The 25,716-nt window shown below is 42.8% G+C and overlaps 1 long non-coding RNA gene across 2 annotated transcripts in view; it reads right to left on the bottom strand.

Moving 5' to 3' along the window:
* LOC140906945 (uncharacterized) overlaps nt 1-25,716 on the bottom strand; it is a 68,860-nt gene that overhangs the window by 16,121 nt on the left and 27,023 nt on the right. For both annotated transcript variants that reach the window (XR_013635383.1, XR_012157310.1), the window contains exon 2: nt 14,819-15,038. This is a non-coding gene — a long non-coding RNA (uncharacterized LOC140906945). The remainder of the gene's footprint in view (nt 1-14,818; nt 15,039-25,716) is intronic.

The raw sequence follows: 25,716 nt of genomic DNA, 5'->3' as shown, positions 1-25,716 counted from the left end.
CAATGTCTGGTGACAGATGCAAAAATCAGTGAAACAGCAGCTCCATTATCAAGCCCCATTCTTGTAGGAACTCCTTCAATCACAGGTGTGACCCAGATGCCATCTCTGACTGCAGCTTCCAATAACATGTACTGATGAATCTTGGTCAGTGTCACTAGAGCTCTTTTCTTTTTCCACATTATGAATTCCTACTTCCACCCTTTCATAGGTTCAGTCTTCATAGGAGTCTTCTTAGCTGAACAGTTACTCTGTGTTGCTGGTTGTTGATCACGGCAATGTGTCCTTTCTTCTCGCTCATCCTGCAAATAACCTGATGTGCCTAGCAATCCTTCTGAGCATGGTTTGCTCACAATGGCCATATGGAAATTCCTTACATTCCTGTGGTCCTGTGTCTCACTGATTCGTGAGATAAACTTCACAGTTTGCACTAAATTCCTTCTCTGCAGTCTCCAGGGCAATTGCTACTTCATCAGTCTTCTTGAATATAATCTCTGAAGTCAATAACTTCTTCTAGACCTGGTCATTGCATAAAACAGACACTAACTGGTCACACAGGGCACCACTTAATGTTTGTTCAAAGTGACAGTGCACTCACAACTTTCTGAGAGCAGGAACGAAATGTGCTAACAACTCCACACTTCCCTGATATTGCTAATGCAAACCAGTATCATTGTGCTATCATCGATGGGTTAGGAGAACAGTATTCCTGCCCTGCTGCAGCAATTGCAGTATACGTGGCAGTTCCGGGCACAGTTGGCAACAATAGGTCATGCAGCAGTGCATATGCCTTCGGACCTATCACTGTCAGTAAGGTTGAAATTCTTCTATCTGGAATGGCTTTGCAGGTTACAGATTGCTCAAAACATTTTAGGTATATCACCCTGGATTTGCAGTTGCCGTCTAATTCACCAATCTGGCCCTCCAAAGTTGCCATTTTCTCTGCTCTCCTCTTGGACTTCACACCCGCCAGGAGGCCTTTTCTGCCACAGGAAGACTACTTGTTGTTATTGCACTATCTGCACTCATAGGCGCCGACTTCCCCTCTTTCCCCTGGGTGCTTGACCCCCCAGCTCTGCCCCCGACCCTCACCTCAGTCCACCCCTTCCATGAGGCCCTGACCCTGCCCCGCCGCTTCCCACCCCCATTCCAACCCCTTCCCCAAAGTCCCTGCCCCACTCCGCCCCTTCCCTGCCAATATACCATCTCCTTTCCCAAGTCCCCACCCCGGCCCCGCCTCTTCCCCACCTCCTCCCCTGAGCACGCCACTTTCCAGCTCCTACCCCCCTCCCAGAGGTTGCTAAAGCTGCCAAACAGCTGTTTGGCGGCGGCCAGGTGGGAAATGCTGGGAGGTAGGCGGAGGAGTTGGGGGGGGCAGGGGAGGAGGAGGTAGGGTGGAAGGTGAGGGGAGCTTGGCTGCCGGTGGGTGCAGAGCACCCACTAATTTTTCCCCATGGGTGCTCCAGCCCTGCCTCTTCTGGCTCTGTGCCAGCACTAGAGTGCACTAATCTGCCTTTGGCTGTATTTGTGCTCCCTCTACTGGCTATTGTCCCCCAGCGCTCCTAAGCTGTTTGCCTGTCTGCCTGTTTGCACATGGTTAACTGGTATGGCTACTTACTTCCCCATCACTACTTTGTTTGAAGTAGCTCGGGGCAGCAACCTATTCCTTTGTTCTGTTTTTTAATTGCCATTCCTCCTCTCTAGCTGGCTGGTTCACACTGTCCCAGCAGCAAAAAGCAGCAGTCTGTCACTTTGTATCTCCAGGAGAACTTTTCCCCTCTTTTTATGGCTACTTTTTCTTCTTGTTGTTCAGGCAATGGGAGCACTGGACATGCATGCGACCGAAATCCTTCATTGCCAAATTCCTAGCTGGACCCAGCAGAGAAGGAGATACAGACACAGAGAAGCTCATTTAAGCATGGCTAGCTTGATTCTTCACACTGCAAAACTGAAATCAACACAAACCTGAGGCTTTTTACTGGGAAGGGGAAGAGTGCTCAAACATTTAAAGGGTCACTGCATCACAGTGGCCTAGTCTGTGGTACTGTCCATCGATGCAGGTCAGAATGTGTGGTTTTAGAGGCTGAATTTAAATCCCATCTTTTTGCAGAAGCCTAGGGGTCTCTCTAATAGCGGGATACAGATTTAAGCAGCTGAATCCTAGGGTGGCAAAAATAGTCCATTTTGGTGAGTTGTATGCTAATATTTAAACTTGTGTCATACTACAGTGACTGGCATCCTATGACCCACCATACTTCATAGAGGTGACATGAAGTTTTGTGCTTAAGATATGCTTAAGTTTTGTGCATCATTTTGAGACCCTCAGATGAAAGGCACGATGTAATATTGCGCAAGGTCCTGGCCTTCAGGCCTGAAAAGATAAGTTTTTTTAAAAAGCTACAATGAAAGAGCTGGTTACCCTCAAGACATTTAATTACCATTGTGGTATAAATACTGACAGAAGCAGATTCAGTAACATTGGCTGAATAATGTATTTGATTTCACAGTATTTTTCAAACACACTGTTTGACAGTGTCTTGTCTTATCCACCTGACTTATATAAGCCGTGTTGAACTGTTCTGTCTTGAATATAATAACCAAGGATCATTAGAAAGAAATTACATTTTCACTAAACTGAGATAGGGAGAAAATACAGAACCATCCAGTGACAGAATGAGGTGTATGTTAGAATTGAGCTTCCCAGGTTTCCATGTGTGATGGGAAAAGGCCAGATGGCTATAGAAAAGTAGTGGGAGATAGATATATTAGCTCCAGGCTAAACAAACCCCTGGTACCAGGATAAGTTAAATGGCAGCTGCTCGAGGTCAATTAAGACACCTGGGGCCAATTAAGAACTTTCCAGAAGGCAGGGAGAACACTAGATTGATTGGGACACCTGAAGCCAATCAGGGGCTGGCTGAAACTAGTTAAAAGCCTCCCAGTCAGTCAGGTGGGTGTGGATGTCAGGAGCTGTGGGAGGAAGTTGTGCTGTTGGAGAGACTGAGCAGTACACACCACATCAGGTACAAGGAAGGAGGCCCTGAGGTAAGGGTGAAGTGGAGCATGAGGAAGTGGGGGCTGTTGTGGGGAAGTAGCCCAGTGAATTGTATGTGTCATGTTTCTAAAAGGTCAGCTACCATAGCTGATACTATTAGGGTCAATGGGCTTGAGCCTGGAGTAGAGGGTAGGCCTGGGCTTCCCCCTTTGCCCCTGATTAATCGCTGAGACTGGGAGACAACAGAGACTATGCAAGGGAGGATAGCTTCTCCTCACCTCCCTCGCTGGCTTATGAAGAAAATGGCTCAGTAGACTGTGACCCTTGTCTCCAGAGAGAGAAGGGTTACGTGGAGGGTCACAGTGAGCCTCTGAAGCTACTGAGAAGGGTTACGTGGAGGGTCACAGTGAGCCTCTGAAGCTACTGAAATCCACCAGGGAACGTGGGACCCACAGAGACAAGGACAGAGCTTTGGCACACATGGTAACCATTAAACTTGCTAGGAGAAAATGAAACTTTTGCCCAAAATCCAAACTCTTTTAGTGGTACATAAGCACTCTTTGATTTTTAGTGAATGTAGCACTCAGTCCAAGAACTGATAGGCCTGAAGTTCTCTACCCTCGGAATGGATACAGCATAGCCAGTGGCCATGAAACTCTTCCACAGTGACCTGTGGCGACCTGGAGGAACCACTAATAGACGTGAGAGGTAGCTTCGGCTCCATGTTGATTGAAACCTTGGCTTCTCAGACACGACAGCCAGCAGGGCTGCCACTTGTGCCACCAGTGGTAATGACTTTCAGTTCTTTTCAGTGTATGTACTGGCACGATGGGCCCGCAAAACCTTCTCAATAATCATCTTCATGTGTTCATAGCTAGATTCTGATGCTCATCCAAAGTATCTAAACATTTTTTCCTCTGGAAATCAGACAGCTTGTCAGAATAGCTTTCCAGTGGGATTTCCTCTCTGACCAAAAGAGCAGCCTTTGCCGTGCTTCTGATCCTTGCTGGAACTGGAAGTTCAGTGGCAGCAAACACAGGGGGAAAAAAACAGGAAAAAACATTGAAAAATAAAGTTGGCCAAATATTTCTGTACTTGAAGACCAATTTCATGTGGTTTCAGTCTGAGTTTCAGGGCAATGGTCGGTAGGATGATGATGATTATTAATTGTTTATATTGCAGTAGCTTCTAGAGGCCCCCAACAGACATTGGCGGTCCTATTGTGTCAGGAGCTGTACAGATACATAGCAGAAGCCAATCTCTCCCTCAAAGACCTCACCACTGAATTAGATAAGACAGACAAAGGGCGAATAAAAAGGAAACATGAGAATGAGACACAAAGAGACTAAATGACTTGCCCAAAATTACAAAGGGAGCATCTGTCAGAGCTCAAATCCCAGTTCAGTGTCTTCACAACAAACCCATCTTCTTCTGGGATTCCTAGTTTGTCTGAAATGGTTCAAATATCTCTGGAAATAGTCCCTGTGTTGCTAATGATTTTATCATTCAAGATTGTCAAATGTACAATAAGCACCGGTATTCAAATGTGCCTCTGCCTAAATGTTCCCTTAATGGCTGCAATGTTTTCCTTAGGAATGGAATAGAGAATAGGTCTGGTTTATTTGTTTTTACTTCTTTTTACAAATGATCACATAGTAAAGGTGAAGTAGACCCTGTTTTCTAACATATCAAAGCATTTGTTTTACTATTGAATTTTTTGGTGCTGGCTCTCTGGAGGCCCCTGCTGCTATGAGCTAATGCAAATTACATCAGGAAATCCAAGGGGCTTAGTAAATGCTAAATATTAATTCAAGATGTTTTTCAAACTGCATAAACAGTATCATCCCCAAAATCCAAAGCAGATACAAACAATGTTAAATGAATAGCTGTATTGTATTTTTATCTGGATGACATCCATGAAAATGGGCTTTTCACCCAGCAAGTCAATTTCACTTGTGCTTCTACTATACCAATTGGCCATGAATTCAAAGTGGACAAGAGTCATTAAGGAATCTACTCCTGTGCCCAAGGGATCTCCCAAGTCATGATATGGTATGGGCTCGTCCTTTTGTTGAGTGGCATGCCTTTTCCTGATGCCACCCATGGACTGTTACATTGATCTTATTTTTAAAGAAGCAGAGTGGGACTCAGGAAATCTATGTTCAATTTCCTGCTTTGCAACAGACTTTTTCTGTAATCTTGGGCAAATCACTCAATCCCTCTGTACAGCTGTTGCACACATATGAATGCAGAGAGCAGTATTTCCTTTTTATTGTCTAGACCGTAACAGACAGTGCCTGTCCCAAAGAGTTTACAATGTACATGTCCAGCATCAGGAATGGGGGAGAAGGGGCCTGATCTCAGCTATGGCCTCTAGGCACAACAGTAATACAAAGAGTGAGTAATACTTTCAGTGGGAACCATTAAACACATTTTACGATTCTCAAGTGACTTACCACAATGCCCCCTATCTAAATGTAACGTGACATCCTTGGATGGGTCGTCAACAATGGGAATTGAACCCTGGACTTCTGGAGCTAAAAGCCTGAACTGCTATCACCTAAGCAAAAACACCCAACTATTAGGCCACTGCAGATGCTTAAACCTCTGTGTGGTCCCATCACTAGAAGAGAACAGCGAGCCATCTGGTGTAAATGGGCGTTATGCTAAGAATAGGAAGATCTTATAGTAACTGTAGGTACTTCCAGTGCTGAGTGTTTTAATGACACCCACTGTTTTGGGTGTTGCCTCTGCTTCTCTTGGAGTTCTATGATGACATGGGCATATTTCTAATATAGCAGAGGGCTCTGCCCTTGGTTGATACTTGGAATGTAACCATCGGCTCAGGACAAACTCACACTATCTTGTGATTCCTCAGGGACACACCCATGCATGCTCGGTGACATCACTAGCAGTTGCACAATTGCCCCGTATGACAATTAGGGATGCTGGAGTAACAGGTTCTGCCTTAGAGGGTGCACAAAGCAGCATGATATATTATGACTTTCTATGGCTAAGAAGGTGATGTGGGGGGGATGCCTTCTTTTCTCCTAGAAGCTATAAGCCTTTGCTTTTGGAGGCTAGGAGGCACATGATGTTTCTATGGGCTACTGGCAATGAAGACAATTTTCTATGGAATCGCTCTCAGTATTTCTAAAAATATGGAATCAAGCCCAGTATTACTGGTTATATCATTTATGAACATGAAATTTATTTCACGACGGAACTATATTTTAAAAACAGCAGCTTAATGTTGTTTCTGCCTTGCTGTCAATGGTAACCAGCCAGTCATTTATTGTTTGTGGAGGATGCTAAGTAATACATAACATTGCCGCCCATGAATTTAAACTAATCAGCACTCTCAGTTCTCTGTTTTACAACTGGCCATAAACAGTTTATTTATGGACTATGTGAATAGTAATGTGTCCCTGCCTTCTCCTGTTCTGAGAAATAATGACAGGCAAAAAACAGTGTTCAAATAGTAATCAATGTGATGCTGCTAAAAAAAAAAGGCAAATGCCTTTCTGGGATGTATTAACAGGAGTATTATACGTAATTACTCTGCTTTATTCAGCACTGAATAAAGGGTGAGGCCTCATCTGGAGTCCTGTGTTCCGTTTCGGGCACCACACTTTATGAAATGTGGACAAACTGGAGACAGTCCAGAGGAGAGCAACAAAAATAAAAGGTTTACAAAACATGACGTATGAGGGAGAGATGGAAAGAATTAGGCATGTTTAATCTACAGAGGAGAAGACTGAGGGGGAGACCTGTTAGCAATCTACAACTATGTAAAAGGTTGTTGTAAAGAAGACAAGGATTGATTGTTTTTCATGTCCACCAAGGGTAGGATATGAAATAATCAGCTTAGTTTGCAATAAGGGATACTTACGTTAGATATTAGTGAAAAACTTTCAAACAATAAGGCTAGATAAGGTTACCTAGGGAAGTTGCCTTTATCATTGGAGGGTTTTAAGAACAGGTTAGACAAACACTAGTGTACTTAATCCTTTCTCTGCTTGGGGGGCTGGACTAGATGACCTTCTGAAGTTCCTTCCAGCCCTACATTTCTGTGATTCTTAAAATTAAAAAAAGGTGGAATGTGACAGCAAAAAATTAGTAGAGAAAAAGGTGGTCTTGTAGTAGAGGCTCTGGGCTGGATCATAGATGTGATATACAGCCTAATTAGCTGTCCCTTTTTTTTTGTCAAAAATGGATTTTTGTCAAATGAAAACTTTTGTGGAAATTTTCTTGTTAATTCATTGTTTTTCAGAAAACTGTTTTCAAAATTGAAAATGTTTTTACCAAAACTTCAAATATTTTAACCAAAAATCATTTTTGAATATCAAAAATTGTTACTGGAAATAAAAATATTTTTTAAACAGAAAAGAATTTTCAAAAACTGATTTTTTTAATTTATTTTCAGTTTTGGTTTTTCAATGAAAATCTGAACAAGTGCTCCTGGGAAATTTTGATGAAAATGGGGGAAGGGGAAAATGAAAAGTAAAATTAATTTTCAATGAAGATTTTTTTTTTATTTTATCAGTTCTATGAAATCCTGTGGTTAGGGCACTGGCTTAGAACACAGGAGACCCAGATCCAATTCCCTGCTCTGCCATGGACTTCCTGGGTGACCTTGGGCAAGTCGCTTATCCTCTTTGTGCCTCCGTTTCCCAGCTGGAAAATAGATACCGTAAAGCTTCCATACTTCCCAGGGGTGTTGTGAGGATAAATATATGAAAAATCATGAAGCACTTTGAGATCTACTCATGAAAAGTACTATATAAAAATGGGCATTATTGTTGTGAGTATCATTAACAAAACTGAGATAGGTAAGTATAAATTAGATATCAGAACTGAGACACAGAGATTAAATAATTTCCCAAGGTCACCCAGTGAGTCACTAGCTGAACTGACAGTAGAACGGAAGAGTTCTTGACTTCCAGTCCTGGGCTCTAAACTCTTGCCCTTAATCTTTTCTTAGAGGCCAACAATGTTTAGCTAAAACCATGAGCCATGATTTTTGAACTTAGGTGCCTTACTTCAGAAGTCTACATTGATAGTCACCTAAATAAACTTGGCCTGATTTTTCAGAGGTACTCACTGTGACAGAGACCCCTTGGCAAAGGGTCCCCTGTTCTTTGCAAACATCTCTTACCACAGACCAGATAAACTCATGACAGCAAACACATATCTTGCAGGATTCCTATCCATAAAGAATAATATGTAGAGTATCGACAGAGAGCTCATAACATCTTCATAATCATTGGGAGATGTATGTATGGGTAATATTTAAGGATCAGTGTATTGATACTGGACGTACGCTTTGTGGAGAAAAAAGTAGACTGGTGGCCAGGATGTCCCAGTAACAGCCCATGTGGGCAAGGGGGAGTTGTCTCCTTGCCCTGTCTGGCCAGTGACGACGCCATGCAAGGCTCAGTTGTTTAACCTTGTGTAATACTAAGACTTTGAATGGGAAACAGTCAGAGGAAACAACAAACAACCAAAAGCACATAAAGATAAAATATGAAACTTCTCAAGGCAGGGATTCAACCTATATGAATAGCAACAAAAGCCTGTTTTCAGTATAATCGCGTGAGGGGAAGGACACTTGCACTCACTCACGGAGGAAACCGCTTGAGGAGTGGGAAGGTGGGGGGATGGGAATTCATGAACACTTGAATCCTGGTTTATCTGAAACCAGCCAGCTCTGCAGAAGACTGAACTTTTGGGGGGGAAAGTTTACTTTATTATACAGCAAAGGTAACTATTAAGTGCCGATCCAAGTTCATGTTTTATGTTTTGTTCTGTGTTGTAACCCAGTGTTTCCATCACTTTCTTTTGTTTCTAATTAAATCTTCATCCTTTCTTAAATAAGCCTACTTTTGTTTTATCGAAAGTGATCACAAGTGCTGTAAAAAGAACAGGGGGACTTGTGGCACCTTAGAGACTAACAAATTTATTTGAGCATAAGCTTTCGTGAGCTACATCTCACTTCATCAGATGCATACAAGTGCTGTGTGTTTTTACAGGAGCAGTGGTTTAAGGTAAAACTGGCAAACTGGGGTACACTGCTCCTTTGTGTGCAGAGGATCTGGAAGTTCTGTGAGAAGCCAGGGTCAGGGGCTGGATATCACAGGGGAAGGACTGTAAGGGACTTGGCGATTGGGGTGCCCCTATTGCTAACCCGCAAGGCAAAGTCAGGGCTGCTACAGCCCAGAGGAGAGAGCTTGAGCGGCTGAAAGGATGGTGGTGCTGGGGAACTGACACCCAGCAACTACAAGAAAGACTCCCTCTCGCTGGAGATGACTCATAGTCTTGGGCACCCCAAGAACAGTCACACAAACATACAGTTCCCATTAACTTCAGTGGGTATATGAGTGCTCAGCACCTTTTAATAGCAGGCTACTTTTCATGAAAGGCTCTAACAAAATCTGTGGGTATCTTTCCATTGACTTCATGGGGCCTTAGACTGGGTCTTGAGTGCCTAAATATGGATTTAGGTGCCTAACTTCAGGCACCTGCTTTTGAAAATTTTAGCTGTGTATCACCACTTACATGTTGGAGTGTTGGACTTGGCGAAGACAAGTTAATCAGTCTGAGACACTGACATTAAGGGCCATAGTCTGACACCCTTATTCACAGGGAGAGCTACCTTACTTTGGGCTAGTCTACATTAGAAAGGAATTTGCCAATACAGCTATACCAGTATAGCTATGCTGGTGGAGTCCCCCAGTGCAGATGCAAATTATACTGGCATAAGGAGTTCTTTTGCTGGTATAGTTAAAACCACCTCCCTGAATAGCATAACTGGCTCTGTGAATGAGGGGAAAGCAGTGGACGTGTTGTTCCTTGAATTTAGCAAAGCTTTTGATACGGTCTCCCACAGTATTCTTGCCAGCAAGTTAAAGAAGTATGGGCTGGATGAATGGAATATAAGGTGGATAGAAAGCTGGCTAGATTGTCGGGTTCAACGGGTAGTGATCAATGGCTCCATGTCTAGTTGACAGCCGGTATGAAGCGGAGTGCTCCAAGGGTTGGTCCTGGGGCCAATTCAATATCTTCATTAATGATCTGGAGGATGGCGTGGACTGCACCCTCAGCAAGTCTGCAGATGACACTATACTGGGAGGAGCAGTAGATATGCTGGAGGGGAGGGATAGGATACAGAGGGACCTAGACAAATTAGAGGATTGAGCCAAAATAAATCTGATGAGGTTCAACAAAGACAAATGCAGAATCCTGCACTTAGGACGGAAGAATCCAATGCACCGCTACAGACTAGGGACCAATGGCGAGGCAGCAGTTCTACAGAAAAGGACCTAGGGGTTACAGCGGACGAGAAGCTGGATCTGAGTCAACAGTTTGCCCTTGTTGTTAAGAAGGCTAACGGCATTTTGGGTTGTATAAGTAGGGGCATTGCCAGCAGATCGAGGGATGTGATTGTTGCCCTCTGTTCGACATTGGTGAGGCCTCATCTGGAGTACCGTGTCCAGTTTTGGGCCCCACACTACAAGAAGGATGTGGAAAAATTGGAAAGCATCCAGTAGAGGGCAACAAAAATGATTAGGGGACTGGAACACATGACTTATGAGGAGAGGCTGTGGAAACTGGGATTCTTTAGACTGCAGAAGAGAAGAATGAGGCGGGATTTGATAGGTGCTTTCAACTACCTGAAAGGGGGTTCCAAAGAGGACAGATAGCAGACGACAGAACAAGGAGTAATGGTCTCAAGTTGCAGTGGGGGAGGTTTAGGTTGGATATTAGGAAAACCTTTTTCACTAGGAGGGTGGACAAGCACTGGAATGCATTACCTAGGGAAGTGGTGGAATCTCCTTCCTTAGAGATTTTTAAGGTCAGGCTTGATGAAGCCCTGGCTGGGATGATTTAGTTGGAGATTGGTCCTGCTTTGAGCAGGGGGTTGGACTAGATGACCGCCTGAGGTCCCTTCCAAGCCTGATATTCTTTGATTCTATGATAAGCTATATCAGTGAAATGACTCTTTTGCATGTACAGTTGCATCTGCAAAGTGGGTTTCGCTGGCATAGCTTAGTCCATCATGAGTATGAATTTTTTCACATCTCTGACTGACATACCTATGCTGACAAAACTTTGTGGTGTAAACCGGGCCTTTGAGGTTAGACCTCTCGAAATACATGGCACTACTCATGAAATTTACTACTCAGTTTGCACAGTTGTGGTAGACTCTTGCCCTAATGTAATACAGGATGAGGGTTATTCAGCATCTGGGCTTTAGGAACAGTCTAAAGAAAACCGCTCATTGAGATTTTCTGACTTCCCAATTTTGGCTTGTTTGGAATGTTTGTGAAGGTTAAACAAAAGGAATCACTTGTTGTTTTTCCCCCACCAGTGTCACTTGAAACACTGCCTTTGTGACATCAGACATCTTTTGTTATTTCAAACACAGAAAATAAGATGAGGCTCTCTTTCCCTGCGTAAAATAAAACATTCCCATTTTAGGCTCCAGTGAGACTGTTTGGCACTCTATGCAAACCATATCCAGAGGTCAGGAGCAATAAAATATTCTGTTACCTTTAATGGATTCAAGGGATTATTTTCCATGTGCCAAAATGTTATGTCTGAAAGCTGCAGGAATCTTGAATGGTTGGATGATTCTCCCAAAATGTTCAGGGTTGAGAATGTTTACTTTTCTGATGATTTTCCACTGTCCCATTTTGTTAAGAGGAGGTCATGATAGGATAGTTTTGATTCTTGGGATATTGACTCACTGTAGAGATTCCTGTGTTCCTTGCAGAGTTCAATGCTAACTGGCTTCAGAGGCTGCTCATGGCTAGCTTTCTAATGAAACCAACTTTGAATATTTCCCCTCGGCAAGTTTTAACTAGGGACCACTGAATTTCTTGGGGTTCAAGGCAGAGAAAACCTCTCAGACTAGCTTCCCAGAGCTAATGTACCATGAAACTGGGTCAGAAGTGTGCGTTATGAACTGTGCTAGCTTCAAGGTATGATCAGGGTGGGGATATGGCCAGTGATTCTGTGCTGGATATGAATTCATCGACTGAAGATCATGCACACGCAGGAAGGGAGCACAGCAATCATGGACTGACTACTGCTGCTGGAGGGAAAGATCTATCCATCTGCATATATACCTCCCACATCTGAACACCTCTTACTAGTTAATAGAATTTATCTTCTCAACAGCCCTGTGAGATAGGACATTTCTATCCTTGTTTTACAGAGCGGAAGCTAAGGCAGAGGTAGATTAAATGACTTTCCTATGGTCATAGAATCATAGAATCATAGAATATCAGGGTTGGAAGGGACCCCAGAAGGTCATCTAGTCCAACCCCCTGCTCGAAGCAGGACCAATTCCCAGTTAAATCATCCCAGCCAGGGCTTTGTCAAGCCTGACCTTAAAAACCTCTAAGGAAGGAGATTCTACCACCTCCCTAGGTAATGCATTCCAGTGTTTCACCACCCTCTTAGTGAAAAAGTTTTTCCTAATATCCAATCTAAACCTCCCCCACTGCAACTTGAGACCATTACTCCTCGTTCTGTCATCTGCTACCATTGAGAACAGTCTAGAGCCATCCTCTTTGGAACCCCCTTTCAGGTAGTTGAAAGCAGCTATCAAATCCCCCCTCATTCTTCTCTTCTGCAGGCTAAACAATCCCAGCTCCCTCAGCCTCTCCTCATAACTCATGTGTTCCAGACCCCTAATCATTTTTGTTGCCCTTCGCTGGACTCTCTCCAATTTATCCACATCCTTCTTGAAGTGTGGGGCCCAAAACTGCACACAGTACTCCAGATGAGGCCTCACCAATGTCGAATAGAGGGGAACGATCACGTCCCTCGATCTGCTCGCTATGCCCCTACTTATACATCCCAAAATGCCATTGGCCTTCTTGGCAACAAGGGCACACTGCTGACTCATATCCAGCTTCTCGTCCACTGTAACCCCTAGGTCCTTTTCTGCAGAACTGCTGCCTAGCCATTCGGTCCCTAGTCTGTAGCTGTGCATTGGGTTCTTCCGTCCTAAGTGCAGGACCCTGCACTTATCCTTATTGAACCTCATCAGATTCCTTTTGGCCCAATCTTCCAATTGGGGAAGTCTGTGGCCGAGCTGGAAACTGAACCTAGGTTTTAGATGGAGCTTGTTGGAAAAATGTAATTTCTCTCACACACACAAATTGGATTGGTTTTCACAGGAGGAAAAATTCTGAAAAATTCAATTTTGTGGGAACAGACACTGAATTTTTTTGCTTTGTCCGAGGGCTGCCAAACATCCCAGGTAAATGGCTCCCTGGGGGTGTCAGGCAGCTCTGGAGGCAGCTGCCCAGGATGGCTGGGGAGTCCAGGTTGGCAGCAAACCTTTGTCAAGTTTCAACAAAACTGACAAGTTCCTACGGAATGTTTGAATTCAGTCAGAATCAGCACTTCCAGTGGAAAAGTGTTCAGTCGGAAACCTTTCACCTGGCTCTAGTTCTAATCCAGTGCCCTGTCTACAAGATGATCTCTCCTCCCATGCACTGCCATGTGACTAAACCCATGAACTTGGCCCGTGAGCGACGAGCAGACCTAATATCTGTTCCATTGCAGTCATGTTTCATTATACTTTTTTCTCTCTCTCACCCTCTCTACTCCTTTTCCCTGTCAAGTCTCTCTAGATTTTCATTCTACTCCATTTTTAACTTTTTTATTGAATTCTTCCACCCCCACCACCATTTCTTTCTGCTCCTTTTCTTCTAAGTAGGAGGCAAACCAAATAAAACCTGATTTTAGATAAGACTTTCCAACTTACGATGCTTGATCGAGTGAGTTCAAAATGGCCCAAAATGGGTTTGCCTTCCGCTGGCTTTAGGATGTCCCTGAGATGTAGCATTGGAGTAGAATGACATATTAATAGATAGCAAGAGATAGGGCCTTGGAGAACTCTTTCCCACACACCAAATAGACTAACCCAGCGATGATGGGTCAAAGTTGACTTGTGCCTTCATAGTATGTACAAAGTTTAGTGGCCACTTCAGAGAATATAAATCAACTGTAAGGGAGACTTTATGTATGTTCTTTCTTGTTTAGCTGTGCATCCATAATCTAAAACAAAAGTTACTCACAGTGAAAATACATTGGTGCACTTTGTTTATGGAAAACAATATTTAGTTGCTTCCACTTTTTTTTGACATTCCCCCATAGTCTGTATTCTAGGCCAGCCCCTTACCAAGAGTCAAAATTCTTTGGTTCTGTCCCCACGTCTGCCGATTAATCACTTTAGGGAAGTCATCTAACTTGCCTGTGCTTCAGTTTTCACCCACCCATAAAAGATGCAACATAACACGCCTTTATTTATTATTGCGTTTCTGCTGTAGACATCTGGGGTGTACAATAACTTTAGTATTGTCTTTCTAAAACAATCTTATTTTTTCTGTAATGCAGTGTGAGTCTCATGCATCAAAACTTCATCTGTGCTCTATACCAGTGGACCATATCCACTACTAATGTTAAGTACTCCCAACATGTGCTATAACTAACATCCATCCGTGCGTGGTGAACAGGGAGACTGATGCTAAAGGCCTTAAACTCAAAGGCACAGGTAGTTGGTGTAACTGCTGCAAGGACTAAACATGCATGTAGTTACATAAAACCTTATTGGTCATTATAAAATTAGTTGGAAAAGAAACAGAAGAAACTACATAAATTTTAATATTTCTTGATGGAGGGACTGAATATCACAGGAGAAACCCACAAGGATAGCAGGTGAAAATATCCATACTACAGAGCCTTTCACATGTAGGTCACCGGTTCACAGTGCCTGACAGTTACTGCCATTTGAGTGTGTTGACCTACCTGAAATAGGGACAGGTGGACCCATTACAGAGCCACTGGCATCTTTAGGGTTGAATCCTGCAAGGTGCGGAGCTCCCTCAACTACCACTGATTCCAGGGTACTCAGCATCTCATGGAAGGGCTTCACAACTGGTGGGATGAAGTAGTCTCAGCAGAGGAACAAAGCACTGAACGAGTCCCGGACAGTCTGTTGGTACCTCCAGGTTAATGTGAAGGTGCACTGGAAGGGGTGAAATGGGGGCCAGATTGGAAGCTTGAACTGTTATGGTACGTCTACACAGCAGAGAAAAACCTTCAGCTGGCCTGTACCGGCCAACTCGGGCTTACGGGGCTTGGGCTGCGGGGCTGTACCACTGCTACGTAGACTTCAGGATGGGGCTGGAACCTGAGCTCGGGACCCTCCAGCCCAAGCCCAGAAGTCTACACAGCAATGAAACAGCCCCTCAGCCTGAGTTCCACAAGCCCGAGTTGGCTGGCATGGGCCAGCCGTGGGTGTCTAGTTGCTGTGTAGACATACCCTTACTGACCAGTTGCTGTGTAGACATACCCTTACTGACCATACTGTATCTTTCCAGTGGCTAAAGAACTTCAGCGTCTCGGGGTGCTAGTTCATCTATCACAAATATTTTAAAAATATATCTTAAAAGGAGAACAAGCTACTCCTCATTTTGGCCCATGTTATTAAAACTCTTGGATGAAGATACATTAATCAGATTCTTCATGCTCTGCACTGATGTGAATTTGTTTAGCATTTGCTAAACACTGGTTCGGTAATTCCTAAAGTGCTTGTATCTGACAATGCAAGATGATTGACAGCCATTGAAGTGCTCTGTACCTTGCCTTATCGAGGTGGGAGGGAGGGAATGCATTTCTGATGAGACCTGGAAATTAACTAGAAAAAAATCACAGAGCTACCACTTGATTACCATTGGCTCAAGCTAAATTTCTTTTCATAAGAGTTGTTTAATCATGTGCTGAGCCTGGAAGTCCTATCCTATTAAGTAAAAGCGGTATGAGACAGTGAAAAGTCCATCTCTGCAGCATGAAAATTCAGCTCTGCTTAGAGCTCTGCTGGTGTCTAAGTGAATTTGCACTGACGACACCCATGGCTTGTCAGATCAGAAATGGTCTTTCATCCCTGTCCTTGTCTTTCTTATCCTATCATCTATTTTTCAGGAATCGTAAATGATTATTTCATTTCTGCAGTCGGCATTAAGGCTGTTTTTTGCAGGGAAAAAACTTAATAAGAAAAACAAAAAAACAGATGCATTGTTTTGAGGGCCCAACTAACACATCCACATAACAAACTCAGCTCATTATTATGCATTATCTACCGCTGTTTGCTGCAATGCAATATTTACACTTTGGCATTAAGGCAGGAGACGGTCCTCGTTATGCGGCACAGCCACCGCTGATAAATCGACACAATGGTTTTTCAGAAACATGAAGAATTGAAAATGGTTCATCTGGGGACTGCAAGCACTATGAATTCTTTATATCTAACAGTTGGCCTGCACTGACCCAAAGGATATTAGATTTCTTAGGAGCAAACATGCTATGCTGAAATGTACTTAAAACGCTCTCTCAGCGGCCTGCAGTGGCTGGCCCCCCATCATCACTGGCCTTTGCCAAACAGAGCTTCATCTCCCTCTGTGCAACCCTTGCTCCCTTTCCTTATGCCTCCTGCTGGCTGCCTAGCCTCTTTCATGCTGGCATGATGCAGGCCACATGTGGGGGTTGGGAGGGGTAAGTGAGTGCAACAGTGGACGCTGGAGGAGGTTGCTCCCAAGACCTGGATTTTAATAGCCATGTCACTGGGATTGTTTTTACAGCTGGCAGGCCAGAGTGATCGTTGGCTGCCTCTTCTCATTTCTGTTGGCTCCTTCCTCCTGAATCCCCATCAAATCTGCTTCTACTGCAGCCATGCAAGGGGCTGCGCTGGGCTGCTGTTATGGCCTGCAGAGCAGCAGGCTCTGACCTTACATTAAAAAAAATAATGTGATACTGAAGAGCTGCCCAATGGCCCAGCAGACAGCACATCATGCTGCTCTGTCAGCATTGAGGCTTAGCCGAGGCATTGACCTATCGGTGCTGGCACAGCTGATCAGCATTTACCCAAGATAGAGTGAAGCAGAGTCCTTTAGATGAGTGCTACCTGGGAGGCAAAATGTTGGCAAGACTTGTAAGGACCCTATATATAGAGAGAGAGACTCTTACCTCGAAGGCAGTACAATACATATGAGGATGATGATGAGAATGCCTGACACTTCTGAGAATCTCAAAGCACTTTGCCCATAGGAATTAGTTAAGCCTCACAACACCTTTCTGGAGTAATTAGGTATCAATATTATCCCTATTTTTTTTTCGCTTTCTGTTGGGGAATCAGGCACAGAGGTCCATTGACTTATCCAAGCTTCTTATAGAAGCCGTCCAGACTCTCAGTCCTCTGATCTAGCCGCTAGATTATGCTCCTTTCCATTCAGCTGTCTTCCCTCCCCTTCTCTCTGCAGAGTCCCCAGGGTGATGCATTGTCTTTCTATCCCTCCTATCCCCATGGATCTCCTCCATTTCCTGCTTCTTAAAAAGCCCCATCAACTGAATAAGCCTGCTTGCAGGGGAAAGCTGGGTGGGGTTTTTCCACCCAGAGTCCATCCAAGTTGCTTCTGACAGTGACTGGTGTTTCTAGAGAGCTGCTTGATGCTGAGCATGGCCCCTCTACAGCACTCCAGCCCCTGTCACTGGGACCTAAACTCAGATTTTCTGGGTGACAGCGTAGTGCATGGTGCTGCCATTACTGGTCTAGGCCAGCCCCTTGTTTGAAAGATAATTAGAAGAATGGGAGGGAGGGAGAGAAGGGAATAGAATTCAAGAGGATGAAAGGCTGTCAGGTAATTGAGACAATCTTTAATTGAACTATACTTTCACTGACTGCAGCACACAAAGAGCTTTACTGCGCCGTTGCTGTGGAAACCTTAACTTTGAGCTTCCTGACACATGATTAAAATCATAGACTTCAATGCTTCATTATCACAGCGAGATTTCTCATAAGGTAGCCAGCACAACAGTGGAGCCTGAAGATTTAGGGCCAGTTTGTCCCCTCTGATTTTTAGCCACCAAGGCTGATTCCAGGAAAGAAATAGCCACTCAAGTGGACAGAAATTTAGCAGAGAGAGTTTAAGTGGCATCATTCCCCAGTCCTACGAAAGCACCTCCATGTGGATACTGCATGGATGGGACTCTGTAGCCTTTGAAGACCAAGGAGGAAGCAGAGCCAGGTGAGAGCTGCTGTACGTGGGCATAGAAGGTCTGATGTCCTTGAGCGTGCTCCCAACAAATGCTGAATTTCTTATGGATCTCAGGACATCTGCAGGGTTAGAGGGGCATTGTGGGTGGCCAAACCCTACCCATTGGAGGGAATTATGATTATGATGAGTATGACTTATTTTTTTGGCATTCCTACACACTATGATAATGCAATCAGCGATAGGGCCTTTGATTACAAATGATGCAGAAACTCCATAGCATCAAGGCATTTGTGCTTTCCCCTTCCCTTTGACCCTCCAGTGGCTTTCAACAGTAGAAACTAAGGGAGGGCCTGTAATGCATTAATAACATTTTGAAAGAGGAGGTGATCTGCCCTGACTCCACCCCCTCTTCTACGCAATATCACCAAACACATATAACCTCCACCCTAGTTATAAACTTTATTTTTTCCTCAACTCTCCTGCCTACTCTCTTAACTTCTCTCAGCCACAGCTATTGTTTATATTTAACTCTGTTAAGCATTTTGGATGAAAGATGCTATATTCAAATTAATGGAATTGCACAGGGACAGGGTAGAATTTGACCCATGATTCACCATTCTGAATCCTACCACTGTTCCGTCTATCTTGATATCCAGGCAGTGGCTTATATCTCATGTTTCAGGGGAAGAGGAGAATTACCCATAGCACATCTAGCCATTTGTGCAATTCTGAACGTGGGAGCAATGAGTAATTTCCTGACCTCCTGGGCAATTAGTTTATGCCCTGAAGTAGGATGTTTGATTACCCTTCTTATAAACTTAGCTTGCAGTGTTAATGGCTGTAAAATTATCCAGTGTCTGATTAGATCCAGTCACAGAATTTGTCTCAACGCTTTCCAGTAGCAGTGAATTATCCATTGACCATCTGCTGCATAAACGGTTTGTTCAAAACACACTGTCCTTTGATTTCTTGGGTCCATCCATGCAGCAGGATTATAAAAGGGATAGATCATTTTTCACAATACCCTTCATAATTTGAACTCAATCAAGGCCCCGCAATTTTGTTCCAAACTAAATATTACTCTTTATTTAAAAATCTCATGTAAATCCTGTATTCTAATAATACAATACCTGATTTTAAGAGTTGGGCAGGAAATGGTTTTCTTGTCCTAGGAAAAATTGACAGTTTTCAAATTTTTTTCCTGTCCCAAATCAAGATGAAAATCCAATCTCAAAAATTTTCACAAACTGACAATCCAACACCAAAATAAACCAAAACAAAAATGGTTCAGATCAAAGGATATAATTTCAATAGCTTCAAAATATTTTGTCTTGATTTTTGACCTTTTACTATAATTAGCTTAAATTTCTAAACAAAAAAAGGCATATTGAACTGGAAAACTGGAAATTTTTTTCATTTTTAAAATCTCAAAACAGTTATTTCAATAATTTCAAATTTTTTTTTCAATTTTTTTTCTAAATGCAAAATTTGCCATAATGGACCCTATCCCTCAAACAGTTTTGGTTTCAACAAATAGGCATTTTCTAATGAAACATGCTTATCAAAAAATACCTGACCTCTTCTTCTGATCTTGTCTCTCATAAAAATTGTACCTCAAAATGCTCAACATAGTTAAATAATACAATGGCAGAGTTAAATATCTAATACCTATGGGTAAGGAAAGTGAGAGGGGAGAAAAAATATCATCTCAGCTGAGAACTGAACTAAAATTGGGATTTTATGGACAAGTTCAAGATGGCTGCTAGACTGGTGTACAAAATGGTGAAGGAATAAGGGCTATCAGCACAGAGAGATCAGAAACAGCCTTGGTCCTTGCACTCCTCACATGTATGGACTTAGATTTCACAATGGGTCAAGTCTGTAGAGGTGGGCTATTTTGAGGGGACAAGCATATGCTGCACACATGTAGCATGCAGCTGGGGCTGTTCCGACCCATTTTCTGTCAGTATTCCTCCTAAAGCTGTTATGCCTCTGGGATCCCTCATCATGGCACTGTCCTTCTCAATAATGTCTCCCTTATCCCCCTGTGACAGTGCTGAGAACAAAGCCACAGAATAAAATGGAGAGATGCTTGTGCCTCAGCAGGGTGGTTAGGGCTACAAGCTTAAACGTTAAAAGACTTGGGTTCACGTCCTTGTTCTACCACAGGCTTCCTCTATGGTCTGGTCCTCTGTTCCCTGTCGGTACAAAGAGGCATAATAGCATTTTCCTACTTGAGAGGGGTGTTCTGAGGATAAATACATTAAATATTGTCAGGAGCTCAGATACTACACTGGCAATTATCTTAGATAGATAAAAGGAACAAATCCATTAAATTCTGAAGCGTCGATGCCCTTAAAGAGATTAAATGTTTAGCATAGCAACCCCCGTAATGTCTATTGAGTACTTGTGGTACAGGTTAGTCAAAGAGAAGGCACAGCACTTTGATTAACCAAAGCTCAGATCACTCTGAGTCTTTTGAAAGCACTGGGTGTACTGGGAGGCTGAACATCGGTACTAGCATAATTACTCCCGTATTAACATTACACCACCCCGTTGGCACAGTCACTCACATATTGTTAACATGGTACCAGTATTGCCAACCCAGGCCCTCAAAAATCTTGTGCCAGGCTCCAAAGCATCATGAGATTTTTTTTTTTTTTAAATTATACACGAGGTGTGTTTTATGTTGGCCTCCAGGTTATACTTAAATCACATTTTCAACCTTTTTGCTGCAATCATGAGAGTTACAAACTTGCTTTAAAAAAAAAAAACTGAGACTCTCACATAGTCACTGGACACCAGGAGCTGAGGCTTTGAGAAGAACACTAAATATTGTGAGACTTGCAATAAAATCACACTGTGGTATCTAGTTTATACAACACAGTGTTCTATTAATTAAGCTAGGTAGCCAGTAATTTACAGCAAAAGGCTGTAGATTTTAACCTAATTAAATGTATTTTAGGGTAACCGCCTACATTTTTTATATTATACTATTAAAATATTTCTTTGTGTTTTTGTCTTGACTCCATGAAAAGCATATTATTATTTTGTAAAAAATACAAGTATTTCTGTGTTCTTCCTTTTATTAAATGGTTAGACTCCATGCTGTTGAATTGTATTTTATCTGCCAGGGCTGGGAATTAAATTATTTTGTAAAGATCTAAAATGGTGTTTCTTGTTTGCATGTTTCAGAATTTTGACTGTCTCCCTAGTGACGGTTGCTAGGCTATTCTGCAACACACTGGTGGGCGATCCTTACAATGCTGAAAGTGTTATCGCACTTTTGCGAAGAGAGCCATCTAAAAGACCCATCTGATGGTTCTTTGAGATGGGACTTCAGTTGCATTTTTCCCCAGCTATTGTCGTCAAATTTCTCCTTGGCATGCAAAGGGGGTGAGGAGCTGGGGGAGGGAAATTGGGGAGCAAAGTCACTCAGCAGACAAAATTAAAACTGGCCAAGCGAACTTTGTAGGTGGCTTCCCTGTCTATTGTCAGTGATAGGAACACGAATTCGCATGACTCATTTAGACCATTGATTCATCAAGTCCAACTTCCTGCTTCTGGAAGTGGCCAATACGGTATTCCACAAGAGAAAGGTGAGACCCTTCCATGTATTGTACTAGGCAATTGTGCAGTGATGTCAGTGATTTGAGTGAGTGGTGGGGGAAGGGTAGGGAATTACCTTCCTGACTCCTTGCAAGCATCAGCTTATGGCCTGAAGCATGTGATCACAATAGCTATAGTTAACTTGTTATAAACACACAGGGGAAGGCTATTTAGTCTCCCCTCATACAACTCCATTGAATTTTACATGTATGCACAGGCAGGATGTTACATTCCTATGGTTTTCTTCTTTTAAACTAAGGTGACCATATATGCCCCCAAAAGTTCTTATTTTAATGGTGTCTTATTTTCATTGGTTTATGAAAAAGGCAATGTTTTATCCTGGGCTTTCGTGAACTCCTAACAGGCTTGCCACATGTTGCCACTCTTGTTTCATTGGAAATCACACCTGTGCACACTGTCAGACTCGTAAGAAAGATATCTTTGTTGATCATGGACAGAAACCAGTATTACGTGATGAGAGGCCTGCGTTTGTTTGGTAGAAGCCTGGCCACCAGCTTACGTTCCTGAGCTCCACACTAGGTCCTTCCTGAAGCCTGACTCTTTGTCTCCAGTGCCACTCATGCTATACCCTCCACAAGGCTACTCAGTGACCAATCAGTGCCCTCTGCTGACCTACTCAGATCCATGGGGTGTCATGGATAGGAGTGAAGTAGTTTGGCAGAGAAGGAGGAGAAGAAGAAATTAGCATCCTATTCCACTATCTCCCTAAAGATGGCAAAACCCTCCAGTGCCAATTCCTTGATCTGCCACAGAACCATTCCCTGCAACAGGTACTTGATTACTCTATTTTAGCATCCTTACCTTATACTGTGTATTTTTAGGTATTGTTATTACTAATATAACAGTGGCACATTGAGGCTACGACTGAGAGTGGGGACTCATTGAGCCAAGCACTGTACGTAGAAATAGTAAGAGACAGTTCCTACCCCAAAGAGCTTACAATCAAAATAGACAAAGCAAAGTTGTCTGGAAGGGGAAGCAAAGTTGAAGTGGGTGGAACATTCTTTAATCAGAATTGATTTGCACTATTTGTTCAATTCTAGTTTTCATACAGGGAAAGAATAGGGAAAACTTGCTTTATTTTCCTCTTAAACATAACAAATAAAAAGTAGATCACTCTCCTTTCTCCCCCGCTATGATAGAAACAACTTCTTCTTTTATATGGTTTATCCATATGTCTGGAGGTGAGTGGAAAAACCTCATTTAAAGTTTAGCTTTTCAAACTGTGCATAAAAATGATAATTGCTGTAATCAGCTTGTTCAGAAGAACCAGGCTATTGGCAGTCAGTTTCCTTAAATGAGTGTTCCTGCCTGATGTTTTAGACACACCCCTTGGGTTCCCACACTGAGCTGACATTTCAGTTTTAGTGTCCAAATAAAAAATAAGGTACAGAGCAGGAGGTCCTTAAAGAAGAATACTGTTGTTCGGGTGCTACCCTTGGGCTCAGGAGACCAGCATGCAATTCCCTCCTCAGTACTGACTTCTTTTATGACACTGGGTAAAATTTTCAAATGCACTGAAGTGACTTAGGATCCTAATAGTGGGATTTTCAAAAGTGCCTAAGCTTTTTAGACACATAACTGCCATTGAAATAAATGGGATTTAGGCACCTAACCAGCTTAGTTGCTTTTGAAAATCCTGCTATAAATCTCACTTTCCAAAGTCACTTGGGAACTTAGGAGCCTCTGTTCCATAGGCTTGCAATAGTACTTTGGCACTAAAGTGTCTAAAGCTCTTTTGAAAATGAGATGTAGGCTCCTAAATCAGTTAGGCATTACAATGCTGAGTAGAGCAATAAGAACATAAGAATGGCCATACTGGTTCAGACCAATGGTCCATCTAACCCAGTATCCTGTCTTCCTACAGTGGCCAATGCCAGGTGCTTGAGAGGGAATGACCAGAACAGGTAATCATCAAGTGATCCATCCCCTGTCGCCCATTCCCAGCTTCCAGCAAACACAGCAAAACAGCTTCTGGCAAAAACTTCACAGCATGGCTTTGCATCCCTTCCCATAATGGCTAATAGCCATGATGGACCTATCCTCCAAGAACTTACCTAATTCTTCGTTGAACCCCGTTATAGTCTTGACCTTCACAACATCCTCTGGCAAAGAGTTCCACATGTTGACTGGGAGTTGTGTGAAGAAATCCTTCCTTTTGTTTGTTTTAAACTTGCTGCCTATTAATTTCATTTGGTGACCCTCCCCCCCCTCGTTCTTGTGTTATGAGAAGGAGTAAATAACACTTCCTTATTTACTTTCTACACACCAGTCATGATTTTATAGACCTCTATCATATCCCGCCTTAGTCGTCTCTTTCCCAAGCTGAACAGTCCCAGTCCTATTAATCTCTCCTCAATGGAAGCTGTTCCATACCCCTAACCATTTTTGTTGCCCTTTTCTGTACCTTTTCCAATTCCACAGATGTGAGGCAACCACATCTGCATGCAGTCTGCAACATGTAGGCATACTATGGATTTATATAGAGGCAATATAATATTTTCTGTCTTAATATCTATCCCTTTCCTAATGATTCCCAACATTCTGTTAGCTTGTTTGACGGCCGCTGCACACTGAGTGGATGTTTTCGGAGAACTATCCACAACTCCAAGATCTCTTTCTTGAGTGGTAGCAGCTAATTTAGACCCCATCATTTTATATGTATAGGAGGGATTATGTTTTCTAATGTGCATTACTTTGCATTGATGCAGTGCCTAAATACCTTTAAAAATCTGGTCCTTAGGCACTTAGAAACCCAAATCTCATGTCTATTAAAAATGTAGGCTCCTAAGTGCCTAAGTTGCTTTTGAAAATTAGATTTATAGTGTGATTTTCAAAAGTACCCAAGCAGGTTAAGTATCAGGGGTTAGCCGTGTTAGTCTGTATCCACAAAAACAACAAGGAGTCCTAGATTTAGGACTAACAGATTTAGATTTAGACTAACAGATTTAGACTAACAGATTTATTTGAGCATAAGCTTTTGTGGGTAAAAATCCCACTTCTTCAGATGTAACTGAAGAAGTGGGGTTTTTACCCATGAAAGCTTATGCTCAAATAAATCTGTTAGTGTTTAAGGAGCCACTGGACTCCTTGTTGTCCAAGCAGGTTAGACACCACTGTCAACAGTGATTCTGTTTCCCCCCCACAACCCAAGGTACAAATGCCACCTATTTCAAAACAGAGTCTAAGGTTTACTTTCTTAGTACAGATTAACAATCTGAAAACATTTCAGGGTGATATTTTCTGCTGTACAGAGATGCTTTTTTTCTAGGGTTAAAGAGCAAGATAATGCTGTGTGATTTAGGGGCCGGATAATGAAAGGATTACAAGCACAACTTTTGTCATTATGCGTGAACAAAGGAATGATCATATTGGATCAGATCACTGGTGTGTCTAGTCCAGTATCTTGTCCCTGACAGAAAGAGATGCTAAGAGGGAAGAGCAAGAAGTATCATCATGGGCAATTATGGAATAACCTATCCATAAGAGAGCTTCTTTCTGACCCAATCAGTGCGTGGTTGACTAAAGCATCTATTTTTTATAATAAAGGAGATGTTTTTATTCTATCTCATGTAACTATTCTCAATTTCTGAGAGTATTTCATACTTGTAACCTGAAAAGTATAGTGGTAAATATCCACTGTTCTAGTTTTCCATTATGCTGTAACACTGTGTGACAGGTTGTTCTCCACATTTAAGGAACAGCCTGGGTGCAATCACAGAGGACCATGCCCCACTACTGGGGCTGGACTATATAAAAAGGAAAACAAAGCTGAATAGAGAGGGGCGATTCAGAAGCTATGCTGGTGATTGTGTGCATCAAGATACTGCTCCTGCTCCTAGAGAATTTGGATTTTCTGACTGTCAGTTTAGTTGCATTGAAGTAAGGGTCTTATGAATTTTAAGTTGTTCCTTCCCCAACGTGATGCATAAGAGAAAGGGAGAAATCCTGCTAGCCGCCATATCAATAAAAGAACTAGGAAACTTGCTTGCTGGTGTTGGTTTGGAGACCTTTTTTAAAGAG

The sequence above is a fragment of the Lepidochelys kempii genome, chromosome 1, assembly GCF_965140285.1.
Source record: "Lepidochelys kempii isolate rLepKem1 chromosome 1, rLepKem1.hap1, whole genome shotgun sequence".
Lineage (NCBI taxonomy): Eukaryota > Metazoa > Chordata > Testudines > Cheloniidae > Lepidochelys > Lepidochelys kempii.
Note: the sequence above shows the minus strand (reverse complement) of the source record. Positions and strands in the feature narration are given on the sequence as shown.